Genomic DNA, 16,604 nt, shown 5'->3' with positions numbered 1-16,604 from the left:
TGGTGGTGACTGCAGGGCACAGGGGGGCAGCAGGAGCCTCAGTTCAGTGCATCTCCGTGTGTCGTGACATGGCCATTTTTCCATTGCGTGCTGGCAGTCCTACCTTCCTGGCACTAGGCCGGGCACTGCCCTTGTCTCCCTGCCCCGCCGCAGGCATTTCTCCAGGACTTTGGAGGCAGGCAGAGCAGACCTTCTCTGATTGCAGCTGGGCCTGCTCAGCCCATTTAGAGTTAAAGCCGTGGGTTTCCCCTCTAGACTGAAATTGTCTGCTGTGTGTCACTGACCAAGCCCCCACCTCCTGACCGGTGCTCTGAGGTGGTGCAGGGTCCCTGTCAACCTCAGGTTCCAGAGACTCACGCCGTGGCCCTCAGAACCACCCTCCCACCCCCGCTACCCACGGCAGCTTTCATGTGCTGCTCGGAGGACTCGAGTTCAAATCTGAATTGCTAATGGTGCCAGGGATGCCACTCCGCATCCTGGGATGCCTCCTGAAAGACCCTCCGGGGATGCTGGTGGAAGCAAGCGTGAGACTCGAGGGGACCCTCTGGGAGCTCTCTCCAGAAGACCTGTCATGCCTGTATTCCAGGGGGATCCACAGAACCGGCGCTCTAAAATTAGAGTACTGTATTTCACACAGCTGACTGAATTAAGATAAACTCTGCTTTCCTCTGGTGCGGAGCTGTAATTTATAAAATGATACCCTTACTAATTAATGTGGAAGTGGCTGGGAAAGGGGCTGAGGAAGCGAAGCTTTCCATAAATGCAGGAGCCATCCTCTCCTCGTGCGTGTGGAAAAGAGGACATTTCTGTTCTCTGCGGACAGGCTGGAGGACTTTTCAGAAGGGGGACTGGGGCAGGAGATCAGACGAGTCAGCATCTTAAATGTGGGATCACTATGTGGGGGAGTTACCACAGAGACAAGAAGCGGTGCTTGGCACCGTAATCACCCAAAGTAAGCAATGATTCCGCCCCCCACTCCAGAGGAATTGGTGTCATGGACACAGAGCTGAGAGGCCACAGACCGTGTGTTTGGTCTGTGTGTGTTGATCTGTTTCCCGTTTCTCTGCCAGTGCCATAGCACCTGTAGGAGAGGACAGCTGCAGCACACGGTCCCCCAGGCGCTAAGTCTCTGCAGAAGCAGATTGCCCTATCTTTGTCCTTGTAACTTCAAACCTGACTTTATCGTTTTGCTGAGCGCTTCTACCTCTGTGTCACCAGGCCTCCTCTTGCATTAAAGCACCAACCCTCTCTCCTAAGAAACACCTCTTCTGTGGCTCTGAAGTTCATCAGGAGACTTAAAGTCATTCTCTCTCCATCAGCCCACTTCCTGTCTATCATCTTGGCCACATGGCTTGTGTTCAGCTCTGTTATTTATGACCTTGTTGCCATGCAACAGGCAGACAAATACGGTAACTTAACCACGCTGGGCCTCGGTCTCCTTACCTGACAGATGGGAGAACAGTAGCTCTGCCCTAGCACTGTAAGGACTAAGGAGCTCAGCTCCAGACCTGACCCACAGTGCATGCTCATTAAGGTTGAAGTTGTTTGAGTCAGTCCTGACTCAACAGCCGTGAGTTTGCGTTTGTGAGTCAGAGCAGATCCCTTAGGAAAGGAGGAAGGCTGCCCTCCTCTTTAGAAATCTTGGGCTCTGCCCCAGGACCTGCCAGAATATCTGAGAGTGATTCGTTTCCATAGGAACCCAGGGTTCAACCGTTGTCCCCAGGGTGCTTTTTGCTGGGTGTTACTCAACTTGGAAGGGCCCCCAAACAGCATTTTTATCCAAACTTTGCCCTGAACACAATGCCAAGGAAGAGCAAATCTGCTGGCCTGGAAGGACCATATGGCCGTCCTATGACTAGCATGGTCCTCACCCCCTGGGCAGCAGTGTCTGAAAGCCCAAGCAGCGGAGGTCCCCAAATACCCATCTCAGGAGAGAGGATGCCATTCAGCACATACGGGTGGACAGGACTTGGATGTTTTGTAAAAAGCTTCCTAGGTGATTCTGATAGACAGTTGGCTTTGAGACTGAAGTGCCTGATAATCCGTGCCGCGTAGAACATTTGCTTCCCCTTAACTTCTGACTGCTTAGGAGCTGGATGGGAAAGCTGCAGAGATGGGGGGAGAGTGTGGGTATGTGAGCACACAAGTACCTGAGGTGCTAAAAGGGGCTTGTATTTATAGATCCACATACGCACTGTCTCCCTTTGCCTGGTGACAGTGTGGTTAAAGCATCAGCTGCTAGCCAGAATGACCTCGCGGTGTCCACTTCCGGCAGTGCTCTCTGCCTTGGGATCCTGCGGGGCAGCTCTCCTCTACCCCACAGTGTTTCTGGGAGCTGGAGTCAACACGATGGCTGTGCATTTGTTTGATTGGTTGGGTAGTTTATTGAGTTTGGTCTGAGTCTGAAATCACCTCAGTGGCAGTTGTTGTTTAGAGTTGTGGGGTTTTTTTTGCCTCTGACACCTTTTCATCTCAGTCCCCCTGTCTAGTCTACATGATGGCAGAGTGACCACCTGGAGAGGAGGCCACCTGGGGTTTGCACCCCAATACCGGGACAACCTGGAGGAACTCTGACTGAATGAGACTCTCTGAAGCCCATCTCCACGTGCTCACTTTCTAGTGCAGTCTTCTTTTTCAATTCATGCTACAGTTGGTTTGTGTTTGACCAGAAGTATTGTGGTTTTTGTGGCCAAAAGGATTTTGTGGTAGTTTTTAGGGAAGAGCTTGTGTTTGTTGATAGACATTGAGAGAAGAAGGTGGGGAAGTATGATGGCTTCTTTAAAAAGCTGGAAAGCAAACCAGCGAAGGTTTATGTTCCTAATGCAGCAGAAATCACGCATCTCAATTCACTCTCGAGAAGCCCAGTAAGCACTGGTGGGCACAGAAGATGGGCCAGGTGGCTTGTGCTCGCAGTGGTAGCGTCCTGTCCCCTGGTAGGGCACATCTCACTGTGAGCCCCTCAGCAACATAGCAGATGCTCAGGAGAAGGTCTCTTCATTGATGTAGGAACTGCCACTTGCTTTTGCAATAGGAGATGCTCTGTCCAAGGAGACAATGCAGAGATGCCATCCTATGTTGCAAAGTGAGAAAGGAATTTTCTCCTCATTTCCAGATAGCCCAGCAGTAAGTAGCCACGTCCCATGAACAGAGCGAGGACCATGTCATGTCGCTCCCAGCTTCATGCCCTTGGCACTCAGACAGCCTGGCAGGACTTGAATGTCTTGTTTGTATTTCTTTTCAGAGACACCACACTCCAGGTGGAGGGAACAGGTTCTGACGGCAGACACTCGAACTTTCAGAAAGCCGCTCAGAAATTCCCAGTGACTTTAGTGCCCTGCTTGTTTGGGCATCATCCGTGGCTCTTAGCTGAATTTCAGGAGCTTTCCATTCTAGACGCCTGGCCTCCATCTGCCCATCTATTCAGCCTCCATACACGCTCCAAAAGTATGTCTGGGTCAAACTGACATTTCATTGTTCATCCAACACCGTCATGTTGCCAGTGCGTCTGATTACGTTGTCTCCACCCACGGTTCCTCTTGATGCCATCATTGGATGAAATTTTTGTGCAGAATCGTTTTAAATCCTGAATCTCATTAAATGTCTCCACTTTTTCATAACACTTTCAGGCCAAACCATATTTTGCTGTACTGTCAGTGAATGCATACATAGAATATCTGCCCATCACCTGTGTGTCATGCACCCAAAAAGGCAGTGGCTGTAAATGTACTGACTCCTGATTAAATATAAATGTACAAAAATGAAAATACTCTCAGGGGTCCATGGCAATGCAAAGAACAGGTTCTATAAATGTTGTTGTTCACAGTGAAACGGGTAGCAGAGAGGGAAAGTCAGAAGGCCTGCTTTCTGATTTCTCATTAGCCAGCTGTGTGGCCTTGGGCAACTTAACTAATGTTGCTGAACCTTCCCCTCCTCCACCTTGCTATAAAATGAGGCTAGATCCAGTGATCCGGCCTTGAACATCCTGATCTCCTGTGTAACCACTCAGCTCATCCCCACAGCGTCGGATAACTCAGAGGGCAGTGAAGGTGGAATTGGCTTTGCCTTTTCTGAAGGAGAAGATTCTATAAGGAGTTGTCTCGGTTTCTCACTCGAGGTGCTGGCACTTCTGCCTGGCACGTGTGGCTTACGCACTCCTTCCCATGACTGGACATAGGGATCTCTTGTCTGTAAAGGGTCCTCACCTATGTGCGCATTTATTCACTCAAACCCACCCACTTTCTTACCTTTCTCCAGTGTCTGCTCATCGCTCGAGGTGGGCATTGTAGTAGATGGCTTTGTTGGGATTGTAACCATTTACCTACCAGTGAGTAGTGGCCTCATTGGTTTTGTATCAGTTCAATGTTCATTGCAGGTATTTAGGATTGCACAGGAAGTTAAGTGAAGAGCTGGCTTACCTGTTGTGTTTCACTTATCAGCTAGGCTGGGGATGAGTCACTGGACCCGTTACAGAGATTCTCCTGGGCTTGTCTGAGGTTGAGGCCATGGTTGTAGGTGCTCAGAAAACAGGCTGTGGTGCTCGGTCTGAAAATGAGCTTAGGTCATGTCTTACCTGAAGGGCAAACTACAGAGTCAGGAAGCAGGTGGAAGCGATGGCTCCCTGCCTCAGGGCCTTGACCGCAGGCCTGACCTGCTGAAAAGCGGGAGGGTCAGGAGCAGAGCAAGTGCACGGGTGAAGCGTGCAGCAGCATCTGGTTCTCCTGGCTTCTCGTGCCGGGTACCCCGGCTGTTCTCTGGGTGCTGGGAGATCTGACTTCTTCTGTTGGCTGCAAAGTGTTCAGTCTCAACAGAGACGTAAGGATTTCTGGAGGGTTGTACACCTGTGCGTGCGTGTGTTTGGTTTGATTCATTCCCTTATGGCCCCTTCTGGATGGTGGGATGTTGACGATAACTGGTCCTCATCGCTGTGCCAGAAGTTAGCCAAACTTTGTACTTTTCAGAAGACCCAAAATTCAAGGGATATTTCTTCTACTACTTTTTCCTTTTTTTAAAAAAAAAAAAAAAGTCCGTCTGGGCAGGTCAAATCAGCCCCATTCTGTACAAGCACAGAGCTTCCCCCTGTAGACAGCAGGGCAACTTCAGTAGCTTAAGGAATAACTACAAGTAGTGGGTTCCAGTGTTCCAAACCCAGGCTTACTTCCAGTTCCAAAATACGCATGTGATTATAGGGACACGGCGCAAAACATGTGGAGGAAGAAGTGTCCGGGCACCTCAGGATGGAGGGTGACCAGACACCCAGAGAGCTCTGCTTGAGCTTCATCTTGTCTCTCTGGGGACTTGCAGAACGCGATGCCTCAGTTCCCTCTACTCTTGGTCTAAACAGGTAGGCGCTACCCATTCCTTAGGGTGGTGTAAGCAAATGAGATTAGGGGCAGTGATAATAACGGGGAGGGTAAACAGTATATAGCACCATTTCCCATTAAAGAGAGCATTTTACCATCCAGAACACATTCACAAACACTATCTTTGGTGAGCTGATTAATATTTATTGGGGGGTCTATATGCATCCTAGGGAGCGTTGGTGGCCCCGTGGTAAGGAGTTGCCCTGCCGGCCCAAAGGTAGGTGATCCACGTTCACCAGCCTCTCCCTGGGGGAAGGATGGCAGTCTCCTCCCATGGGATTTACAGCCTCTGAAAACTCACTGGAGGGCCAGCTGTGAATCAGTTGCGACTCAGCAGTGGATAACAATTATCTGCATCCTCAAGAGGCCTGGTGGTGCGGTGGGTTGAGCATTGTCCTGCCTGCCAAAGGGTTGGCCCTTAATCCACCAGCCACTGCAAGGGAGAGATGAGACTGTCTGCTTCTGAAAGCCTGGCAGCTGCGGGAGCCCTCCAGGACCGTTCTGCTCTGTCCTTACGGGGTTGCTGTGAGTCAGAACTGGTAGAGCCACAGGAGATGTGGTGGTTTGTTCATGTCGTCACATCGCAGTGTGCCCAAGTTCATGCTGCGTCCTCTCAAGGACTTCATCACAAGTAGGTGCCCTCCTCTTACAGAGAAATAAAAGGAAACTCAGCAGCCAGTGAGAAGTGGAGCTGAGATGGAAAATCTCTTAATATTCCAGGACCCGGACTCTCTGTCCCCCATCACGCCCCTTCCCTGTACATCGGGGCCAGTTGAAATACGTGCCATTTGGGACTGCTTGCTGTCTTCTTTTCTGTGTTCAAGTGTCTCTTGTGCTACGTGAGGGGTGCGCTGTGCTTCTCTCCCCGCCCTCACCTGCACCCAAACGGCCTGTCCTGCTGTAGAAACGTCCAGCCTGGCGGCTGCTCAGTAAACACTGAATAACACTGCAGACCCACCGACTTCGCTGTGCAGACTCTTCTGAGGCTTGCCCTTTGTTTCCCAGGAAGTGCATGGATCCCAGTAAGAACAGGAGCACTGCAAGGTGTGTGCTTAGCACAACAAAGGAGTGTCCAGGTCACCACGCCTTGTGTGCGGAAGAGCTGGACTTGGAACAGAGGGATTCTGGGCTTCCAGTCTGGGGCTTCTTGGATCCCGTCTCATCTCCTCAGTTTGTTGTCCTCTATGTGACCACATCAGAGAAGGGATATGGTGTCACCACGGCTCCAGATTGTTCCCAAGGTGGCTTCCCTCCAGATTATCATTAACACCTCAAGAAGCCTTCCATCCACCCCAGACCCTGCCCCTGCCCCCGTGAAGCCCACAGGCCTCTCCTCTTCCTGCAGCAAACACCGCAGCGGGCGTCCCTGCCGCCCGGAATGGCGGTAAATATCCACAGCCACCACATCCATATTAAAGATTATGGATTTGCCACCAAGGGGAGGATGGAGTGTTTCTCGGCTGGAGCGTGTGCCGGCTGAGCTGATTACGGCACAGCGCTCTGTCAGCCAATGATTTGTCCTGTCCTTTATCATCTGTGTCACTCAGCAGCGAGCTGGCAGGGGGAGCAGATTGCCCCCTTCCCCCCTTTTTTTTGTACCCATTTCGTGTAGAAAATTTGTATTTACTTTGGGAGTGTAATTTGTTCCTCATGGATAATGTGACCCTGAGCGGAGCTGGATCATGGGTTAGTTGAAGTGATATTTTCCGCTAATGGTAGTCGTACATCATCGCTGTCAGCTCGGGTTAGGAGGCAAACACATTACAGCTCCATTTTACCTCTGCAGGCATCTGGGATTATTTGCCATAACCGAGTATGACATGACCACACTACAGAGTGCATTAAAATTTTACTGGCTTCTCGGGCAAGTTCCCCGGCTCTCCCCGTGCTCCAGGCAGGCAGCCTGATGGGAGCCCCGGGGCCCTGACATCCTGCTCAGAGGTGCTGCTGGGGCTGGCCAGGCGGGCACCTTGCCCACTGTCCGGAGAAGGAGGCCAGGAGGAACACACAGGGAGCCAGGCTGCAGGAGGTGGGCGTGCTTTGGGCATCCTGGAGTAAGAGGTGACCACGGCTTCCCCTGTGTTGTGTGCTGTGTCTGCGGTGTATAGTCCTGGGTAGGCCGGACAGCAGAGTCTGTCTCCACAGAGAAGCCCAGAGAAGCACCAGTCCAGCCTGGCCCTGGCCTAGTGTCTGTTTTGTTGCCTGGGGTCAGACTGAAATAAGACGCTCACTGTGATCGAATCCATGTCTGTCCACACACCTGAGCTGCACCCGATGGTCTGTAAGCCCCATGAGGAATGTGCTGAGACATTACTCATTATTGTCTTGTTGTTGTTGTTGTTGTTACCCACCCAGCATGGCAAAGATTATGAAAACAGCGCAGGATAGAGCAAGGTTTCAATCTGTGTTATCCTCAGGGTTACTATGAGTCATGGTCAAGTCCATGGCACCTAACAGCCACCAGCACCTACCGAACGTTTGCCCAGCCTTTCCGTGTGTTATCTCATGCCCTCCCATTGACATGATGGTGTGATCACTCTGTTTTACTTTTGAGGAAACTGAGGCCTAAAGGTTAAATCGCTTAGTGGATGTTCTAGCACTGGTAAGCGATAGCGGTGGCCTTCCTGTCTGGTATCCGGATCTCTGGCTTCAAACCTGTATGTTTCTAGTGGTTCTTGCTGTGTGAAGATAGTAACTGTCCGTTAGTAATACTTACTACGTGTGTTATGCATGCTAACTTGTTTAGTCCTCACTGAGGAGGAACCTGCAATCAGCTGCTGCTCTATGAAGCGTGTTGGTTCAGATCTTATCCCACCAGCTTTGCAGGAGAGAGGTCTGATGAGCCGCCTTCCTGAAGGATTAGCATCAGCAAAACCCTAAGAGAGAATTCTATTCTGTGACAGATGGGGTATCAGCTCAGTCTAAACCAGACCCAGTGCTCTCGAGTCATTTCTGATGACTGGACACCCAGATTTCAAAGACTATAAATAGCTTTACAGAAGGACACTCATTTGTCTGTTTGTTTTGGGGTGGATGGTGTTTTCAAACTAACAACCTTCCGTTTATCAGCCCAGCACATCCATGCTACACCCCAAGCACCAGCAACTAGTAAAAAACCGCAGCAGTGCGCCTTCCGGCTCAGAGGCTGCTGGGAGGCACCATCATCAGCCCCGCCTCGCAGCCACCTCGTGTACTACAATGCACTCTTGTCCATCGAGGAAGCCCGCTCCACCCTGCACTACCCTCAGAGGCACTGGCGTGCTGGCAGCCACTGCGGCAGGCCTTCCTCATTGCATCTTTCTGGCTAATACGGCCCCATTTTACAGAGGAGAACACTGACTCCCCAAGACGTTCGGCCTTACGCTCAGAGTCCGACACCTGGCACGTGGCAGGCCACAGGTGGCACACCCAGGCCGTCTGGCTTCAGTCCATGTTCTTCCCACAAGCCCTCCGTCCCTTGTGTCACATCTCTGTAAACCTGAGGACTACTAGGAAAGCCCCGTGGAGCTCAGTAAGGCGTCAGGATGAAGGGAAATGTTCAAAGACTATTTTATCACTTTCAATTGAAACTCAAACTAGCATCCAACAAAATATTGCTCAAAAGAATGCGCTGTGATGAGCTTTAATTAAGTAATAAGTCCCATTTGCAGTCAGCACATTACTTGCATACAAATGGTCCTTGGAAGGTGCTTGAGACGCATTTATTTTGCTAGGTTACAGCTAAGCAGTCACTTTGGCAAAATAACGCGTCTTTGATATTGCTTAGCAGCCTTCCCCCACCACCATCCCTCCCCCCTCTTTTTAAACTTAGTTTGAATCATGATCTTTCACCTGAAGAGCTGTCTCCCAGCAGTGAGCGAGAACTATTCCACGTAGTGGGTGAGCTGGGGTGGGGGCCGCACCAGTGTACACGCAGACAGAGGGCAGGCGTTTCCCTTTGTTCTCTCACCCCGCTGCCCCCTCCCCACTCCCTCCTCTGAAGACGTGCACCCTGGACAGAATGGACAAGCCTTCACTCAGTGACAAGGTTGGGTTGTGCATACGTGGACTTAATGAAGCACACAGAAAACGAGTTAGATCTTTTACCCTTAGGGCATTTCTTAGCATACTGCACCAGAAGAGCCACAAGAGACAAGCGTAGCTCTGCTCTTGGAGACCTTGGAAATGAAGCCAGCGCGCCCTGAGAGCAGGCGTACACCTTCAGCCCTCCTGCTAGATTGCGGTCGGTCCAGGGTGCGGGCCTGATTTCCTCCACTGGCCTTAGATCCAATCACTCGAGAAGGAGAAGGGAAGTATTGATCCAGTCATTGAAAACCAATTGTCCCTTACAAATGATCTGTTTCCAGTGCAGCAGTAGAGAATGGATTTTCCAGCGACAGCATGCGTCATAACGACAGCATACTGGGATGGTTTCCTTTGTTTACACGGAGTCACTCTTGCACCCTCGCCCCTTCCTAAACCTGTCATGATGGACGGGTAGGTCTGATTTTTTTTAAAAAAGGGCATGAAGTTTATGCTGATGGAAATTTGGGTAGCGATAACAGAGGACGGTTACAGAAGGTGATTGACGTCACTGACAGCACAAAGCATCCCCGTGATGACCGTGGGATGGGTACGTGGTGTGTCACATTGTTGTTAGGTGCCATCAAGTTGACTATGACTTACAGGCTCCCTGTGAACATTGCTTTGTCCTGTGCCATCACCACAATCTCAAGTCCGTTGTTGAAGTGTCACTGTCAGTCCATCTAGTTGAAGTTCTTCCTCTCTTTCTCTGACTCTCCACTTGCCCTGGCCTTCTCTCTGTGGCCAGTAGCGAAGCAACATCTTATCTCATCGTGGGGGTGCTTTTGTGTCTAACTCCCCGTGGCTTACAGCCCCAGATTCCATCAGATTCTTAAGGAAACCAGGGTGGACTCGCCCCGGGAGCTCACCTTCCAGTGGGCTGATCTGCCTCACAGAGGATCTGATCACCTTCCTTGAACCAGGGCTGAATTAGCTGCTTGGAGACCAGGGGGCAGCAGCAGTATCGCTATGGACAGCACCTGGAGGCTGATCAGCTGTGGCCTGATGTGGCCGAGAGAGTTCTTAGAGACAAGCCACCCAACCTCATGACCAGGCAGGAAACAAAGCCGCAGTGCGGTGGAACAGACCCACGGGGGACAAGGGCTGAGGGTGCTATTCTCAGGGTTGGGTCAGCCAGGCAGGTTCCGTTGGTTTATAATCCAGAGGGCAAAGTGAATAAAAGTAGAAACGTTTCTCCCTGTGTCCCTTCACACTCAAGCCCTGGTAGCATAGTGGTTAAAGACTTCCACTACTAACCCGAAGGTCAGTGGTTTGAACTCCCAGCTACTCACCAGGAGAGAAATGAGGCCGTCTGTTTCGTCAGCTGTCAGCCTTGGAAACTATGGAGCAGCTCTGTCCTCCTCTACAGGCTCAGTGTGCATTTAGAACAGGCTCAGAGGCCATGGGATTTGCTTTGTCGTTTTACTCTTCACACCTGTCCTCCTCAGAAACGGAAATGAGGTGAACAGAGAGAGGAGCTGCCTTTCCCACCATCCTCCACCAGGGAACCCGTCTCCCTCTGCAAACCCAGTTAGGCTCATTGCCTGCTGGGAGCCAAGTCTGCAGGCTTCCCCTGGAAGAGGCTCTGTAGGAATGAACTGGCTCTGGGAGGCAGAGCAGCAAGGACACCAGGGCTCAGGACCCCTAGTGCCGGCATGCTGAGCCCCTTTGACCCCTGATTTTAGAGTTAGGAAAAGTTTCAAGCAAGGTACTGGAAATTCCCACATATCCTTTCCCTAAAGGTTCGTATAATTAGGCACAGGATTAGCATCCAGACGGTAACATCACCTGATCCATTGATGTGCAGACCACCCTCAGGTTTCTGTCTCCCCACCGATGGTCACCTCGACTGCAGGCTTTCATCCAGGACCCGTGATTCACTTAGGAGCCCCGTGTGCACAGTCTCCTTCTGTCCAGGACAGCTCCTCAGTATGTCTTGTGTTTTATAACCGTGACATCTTTCGGTCTTCCCCCTTCAGTTTGGGGTTGTCTTATGCCTGCCCTTGATTGGATGGAAGCGATGAACTTGATGCAGGAATGCCACGCGAATGATGCTGCGCCCTTCCTTGCAGATCAGGAGGCGCACGGCGTCTCGTTACTGGTGACACCAGCCTTGATTGACGTGGTTGCCACCTTGTCTGTGAGGCATCTCCACTGTACAGTTGCTGTTTTGCCCTTTCTTGGCAAAATAGGGACCTAGTAGGGAGAAATTTCTTTGAGACTAGGCAAATGATCTGCTTTTCACCACTCTCACCCACTCATTTTAGGATTCACCAAGGATTTCTTTTTGTTTTGAGTAACAATTCCTGTGGTCTTGACCTAATGATCATGAAGTCCTGGTGGCATAGTAGGTCAGTGTGAGGCTGCTTATCCAGAGGTCAGCAGTTAAACCCGTGGGAGAAGATGGGGCAGGTGCTCCTGTTAAGTTCCTGCCCTGGAGCTCGGGGGAGGGCTGCCTGGAGCCACGCTACTCAGCATCTGTGTGGCTTTTGGGCTGAATGGTAGGACTTGTGCGTCTAAACCAGCACGAGGCATCCTGCACCTGGTCCAGAAGATGACCACTGGCCTCTTGTTGGATGACGACCGTGGGTGTGCTCCAACAGGCCAGGCCTTAGCTCTGAGGATTTGTCTGTGTGAGAACAGAGATGTTCTCTGCCCTTTTGGTGTTGGGGATACTTGCAAGGTGCAGGGGTGAAGCCACAGTTCCACTTCTCTGGAGACATAGCAGTATGTCCTTAAACAGTTTACTTGATGCTTTAACTTCTTGCTATTTCCTTCCCCTCTTTAGTGTGGATCTCAAACATCCAGGGCTCTGATGGCTTAGTCCGCACCTTCTTGTGCTCCTAACCACAAGTCCGAGTGTCTTCTGTGCTTGAAATTCACAGACACTCCTTGAGAGAAAGACGGGCAGCCTCTGCCCACTGTGATTTACAGCCTCAGACCCCCCCGATGGAGGGTGACTGTGAGTCAGAACCGGCAGAGTGAGGGTCAGTCATAGTATGGAGAATAACTGTCCATAATAATGGATACTCATTAAATGTTACAGTTCAGGCCCTTCTCATAGGCCCTACTTAATATCCACCACCACCACCAAAATCCCCACCATGCACGAGCTGATTAATCCATCGCAGCCACGTCAGTCATTCGCCTGGAGCAGACAGAACCCCCACGGGCACGGTTTGAAGCAGTTGAGGAAGATCAGAGAGATACAGAGCGTGAGCCGTGTCATCAGTCAGTGGAATGTGGACAGGAATTCCCCAGGGAGCGAGCAGCAGCGAGCAGTCACTACGTTGTGGAGAAGCAGGAGCTCTCTGGAAAAGAATAAGAGGTGGTTGGAAGGAAAATAATGTTGCCACAGGGACGGACAGCCTTTGTGATCTCTGAGGGGACTTGGTTAATCTCGTGTTGGATTTACTCTCATAAGTACTGTCGATTCCTTCAGGTTCGTTAGTTTCCTCCTGGACCCTCCTCGTCCTCCCTGCTGCCCACCTGCCATTGGCCTCCCGTCTGCAGGAAAGGTTCTTCATGCCAAGTGCCGTGTGCCCTTCTTCAGCCCTCACTGAGCGGACTGTGTGCTTCAGGATGGGAGTCCTGCTTTGGGTAGAACTGGTGGTAAGAGGCTGCACTGATGAACCACCGAGGAACAGTGATGGGGATGTGAAAGCCAGGTTTTCTTTCTGCAAGGTGGGAGCAGGGAGGCGAGAGGATAGTGCCGGCTCTGTGAATCCACAGAGCACACAATCTGGGAGGTATCTTACTGTTTGCGTGGGAGGAGGACAGCCAGTCCTTGTCGCGTGTCTCAGCATCTCAAGGTGTGGAAGGAAGGAAGGAAGCTCCGTCGGGAAGGAAGCTCCGTCGGAAAGGAAGCTCCGTCAGGCTACAGTGGCTCGGCCAGCGTTTTCGTTTTCTCTGGCAGCTGTAACAAATTACCCCATACTTGGTGTTCCAAACACAAGAAATTTGTTCTCTAATAGTTTCAGAGGGAGGTGGCCTAGTGGCAAGAAGCACGTGGTTCGAGGCCACCAGCTGCTCTGCAGGAGAATGGTGGGCAGTCTCCTGCTGTGCAATTAACTGCCTCTGAAAACCCGCCGCCGGAGGGTCAGCTGTGGGTCGGTTCCCACTCGAAAGTATACAACAACAGGCATTTTAGAGCCTCATCTGTCACCCAGAATTCTGGTCACAGAGACAAGGTAGCAACACTCTGAAAGTGCTAACTTAGAAGTAGCAGAATAGATATCTGAAACTAGCTCCCCTAGATCTGCAGAGCCCAGGACTCGGCTCAGCTGGTAGTTTCTAGGGGAGAAGTACCAGCTTTAGGGTCAGGAAGTCCCATCCTGGCTGCCAGCTGTGCCACATGCCAGCTCTGAGCCTTAGTCTCCTCCTCTCTGAACCATGGTACACGAGGGTTTGAAACTGGCATGATAACTTGTTGGCCATCTGGTACCCTCTTGCATACAGCTTGAGTAGTATTAATACAGCTGTCGGGGACCTCTCCTGAGTATTAAAGAGCAGTGATGTCATGCTGGAGACTAGGTGTGCCTAATCTGAACCATAGTCTTCACAAGTGCGTGCTATGCGTTGGAGAGCTGGACATTGACTAGGGATAATAGAAAGAGAATTGATGCCTTTGAGCTGTGGTGCTGGAGTATTGAGTATACCATGGACTGCTAGGAGAACAAACAGATTTGTCCTTGGAGAGGGTGAAACCGGGCGGCTCCTTGGAGGCAAGGATTCTGATACTTTGGGCATGATGCATGGAGGGACCAGTCCTTGGAGAGGGACGTCACGCTTGGGAGGGTGGAGAGACAGTGCAGGAGAGAAAGATCCTTGATGAGATGGATTGATTCAGTTATTGGGGTAATGGGAGTAGGTGTGTCAGAGACAGGTTTGCACAGGATAGAGCAGGTTTAGGGCTCTTGTACATAGACAGCGACTCGACAGCACATAACAACAGCAGCTTCCAGGTTACTGTGAAGATGGAGTAAGATGTGGATGCCACACAGTTTCATTGGCTGGTCTTGGGAAGCAGGTAACCAGGCCTTTCTTCCTAGTCTACCTCAGCCTGGATGCTCCCCTGAAACCTGTTCAGTATCACAGAAACACACAGACCTCCACTGGCCAACAGGTGATGGCTGTCTTTGTGGAGTGGCTTGGCCAGGAGTCGAACCCAGGTCTCCTTTGTGGAAGGTGAGAGTTCTACCACTGTCCCCCAGGACCTAGTTGCCTACTGGGATTGAATCATTAAACCAGTGACACGCTGCATCCATGTGTGGTGAGGTAACCCCTGCCTCGGTAGAAATCTCAGCTAATCTCTAGTGAGGACCACTCACTCCACTCCCAGCCCTCCGTTCTCTCTCTGAGGGAGGCGGGCCTTTCAGGACTGGGGGTGGTGCGGAATGCACACACCGCAGCATTTTCTCACCAAGTTCAGTGCTGCCGTCTTCATCCACGCGTCCACGTCTTCTCATTCACCCTCATTACTGTCAGGCGACTCAGAGCTGATCCTCCGCTGGGTTTGCCGGGGCTGGAAATCCCGCAGGAGGACACTGCCCATCTTTAGGTCAAGAAACCACTGGTGGACTTGAACGTCAGAGGGTTGTGGTCCTTGTGTTCACAGCTTCCTCTCAGGCTAGGCTGCCAGGGCTTCCTGGTTTGTCCACCTCTGGTCCCGTCAAAGGCAGTGGAGAGCTAAGGAAGGACCTGAATTCTCGCCCTGCTCTCTCATTCGTCCTGCTCTCCAGCGGAATCGCTGTGTCTGGGAGCTGCCACAGTGGAGTGAGAAGCTCTTCTCTGGAACAGGGATTTGTCATCTGCACTGATGCAGATTGAAATTTTCAGAGACTCGGTGCAGTTAAACACACTTAACAGTGATTTTTGCTGAATGTAATTTAATCTTTCTCTGATGATTAAAAGGTCCTTCAAAGCCATCCACATCATTACGGTGAGTGGCTCTGGTGGTCATATCCTGTGTGTGGAGAAATGGCAGTGGAGAGAACTTACTAGAATGCTCAGCCTCTTCTGTGTCTGTTTCCAAGGGCCCTTAGCCTTTGTTCCTCACATTCCTGAGAGAGTGAGAGGAGCCTGGGACAGGCTGAACCAAAGGCTGGTAGTGTCCAGATTCCTGCCCTTAACAGACTCGAGCTCTGGAACCTGGACCTGGCTCTTCCTGGGAGAGCCCATGGGCGGAATCAGGGGGCCAACACAGTATAGCCTCCAGGGGCCCACAGCAACGCTTCACTTTACAGTAAAATGACTTCCTCTGCATCGTATCATTTAACCCGCCCACATTGCTAAACTTCCATATTACACGTTTCTGTCAGAATGTCAGAAGAAATGATAAGCCTCCTTGAAACAGCAACCTCTCTTACATGCTAAGAACACAGCTCGGGCTGGGGGCCCTCTTCCCCCATTCCTTCTGAAAGGTTTTTGAGATTTTGAGCTTGGCCTCTCAAGTAGAAAGAATACCCTCCTTCATGACCCTAGCCTCTTGTTAGCTGATAGATTAAATATTTTCTTAAGCTGACTCCCTTGTCTATTGTGTTTTCAAAATTCAAGGTTTCTCTTCAGATTCCTGGAGGGCTGCCAAGTGGCCGGCTTTGTTAGGAGGTGAATTGCTTCACTTCTTTTTGCTCTTTAAACAGGAAGTAGTTGTTTTTTAGGGTGAAAAGAAGGAGGGAGTCTCCATCTTCCTTCTTGGGCCTTATTGATGTCTCTGGGTGGTTGGTGGGGAGTTTATTCCTTTGCCCCTTTTCTCAGGAATTTCCTCTCAGAGATTGTTGCCCTAGGGAAAAAAGAAATCCAAACAGGTAAATGTAAAACAAAATGCAAACTCACAGTAATGACCAGACATGTGGGTCTGATGGTGGAGCCGGTGGAGTCCTGAGGCCGTGCTCCTGAGCTGCCCTCCATCCCTGGAACCGAACTCCCCTCTGAGGCACAGCTTGCAGCCAAACAACAGACAGACCTACAAGGTGGACAGTAACACCCAGCTGTCCTCGCCACACTGCACCACAAGGGCAGCATTTGTCCAAGGGTGAAGTTCAGAAAGTAGAAATGGAGGCCATGGAGGGACGACTGGAAGGGAGACCAAGGAGAGATGGCAGAGGAGAGAAATCGTGCAGAGGTTGTCATTAAAAGAAGCACAGATAAGGCCGCTTCCTGTGTGATTTGTTATCAATTGTC

The 16,604-nt window shown here is 51.0% G+C and overlaps 1 protein-coding gene across 1 annotated transcript in view; it reads left to right on the top strand.

The window, feature by feature from the left end:
• AUTS2 (autism susceptibility candidate 2) overlaps positions 1 to 16,604 on the top strand; it is a 1,255,025-nt gene that overhangs the window by 887,905 nt on the left and 350,516 nt on the right. The gene's annotated exons all lie outside the window — the stretch shown is intronic.

This window comes from Elephantulus edwardii, unplaced genomic scaffold (assembly GCF_000299155.1).
Source record: "Elephantulus edwardii isolate Elephantulus edwardi_28Jun2011 unplaced genomic scaffold, EleEdw1.0 scaffold00080, whole genome shotgun sequence".
NCBI lineage: Eukaryota > Metazoa > Chordata > Mammalia > Macroscelidea > Macroscelididae > Elephantulus > Elephantulus edwardii.
The sequence above is the reverse complement of the archived record's forward strand: the minus strand, read 5'-3'. Positions and strand labels throughout refer to the sequence as shown.